Raw genomic sequence first — 1,054 nt, 5'->3', positions numbered from 1 at the left:
TGGCAAACTACAGCTGAAACCAGGCTTATTTCCCCGGCAGTTTTCTTCTTCTTCTTCTTCTTTTTTAAATATGTTTTATTGATTTTCTACAGAGAGGAAGGGAGAGGGATAGAAAGTTAGAAACATCAATGAGGTAGAAACACCGATCAGCAGCCTCCTGCACGCCCCCCCACTAGGGATGTGCCCGCAACCAAGGTACATGTCCTTTGACCGGAATCGAACCCGGGACCCTTCAGTCCGCAGGCCGACGCTCTATCCACTGAGCCAAACCGGTTCTGGCGCCCCGGCAGTTTTCAGTGTGTTTGGAACCTTGCACTTTCTGTCTGGGGTGTCCCCTTCCTCAAACTTCAATTGTGGTTCTCATAACCACCTCATCAAAGGGGAAGGATGAAGCAACAAAGAGAACGCTGTATGGGTAAGAAAAACATGTTCCTTGACCGGGTGAAGGTCTCTGGCAGGGTCTGAAAATTAAACCGACAAAGACAATTATCAGGAGAGAAAACATACAAATTTACTTAATGTAAGCTTCACATGACAGGAGTCTTCATAAGGAAATGAAGACCTGAAAGGCATGATTAAACCTGAGTGTTTTTCTGCTAGGTGTTATGAATGAAGAGTTGTGGGAAGGATATAATAAAACAAAGAGTATGCACTAAGTATGGGAAACTGAGCAAGTCCTGTTCATTTGGCTTCTTAGTGTCCCTCTGTCTTGAAGATAAGGAGGCTGCTATCCTTCGGGTATGGGGAGGGCCTCCTAAGCTGAGGATTTTATGACCTGCCTCAGGGGAGATGGTCAGAGGAAGAGAGACTTTCTTGCTTCTGCTGTTTTCTCAAACACCTTAAAATAATTCAATTGTGCCAAGTTACTGTAACAGGACAACCAATGGGTCCAGGCTGCCTGCCTTATTGGAGCCAATAAAGCAGAGGCAGGGTTGAATCATATATGAGCATTTATTACTGTTACAGAAGACCGGAGAAAAACCAAGTCACGCTTAGAGAAAGGGAGTTACATTTTATTATTACATTCTGTGCAGGCCCAGAGAAAAATGTGTCT

This window comes from Myotis brandtii, unplaced genomic scaffold, assembly GCF_000412655.1.
Source record: "Myotis brandtii unplaced genomic scaffold, ASM41265v1 scaffold1667, whole genome shotgun sequence".
Taxonomy (NCBI): Eukaryota; Metazoa; Chordata; class Mammalia; order Chiroptera; family Vespertilionidae; genus Myotis; species Myotis brandtii.
This window is presented reverse-complemented; position numbering follows the sequence as displayed.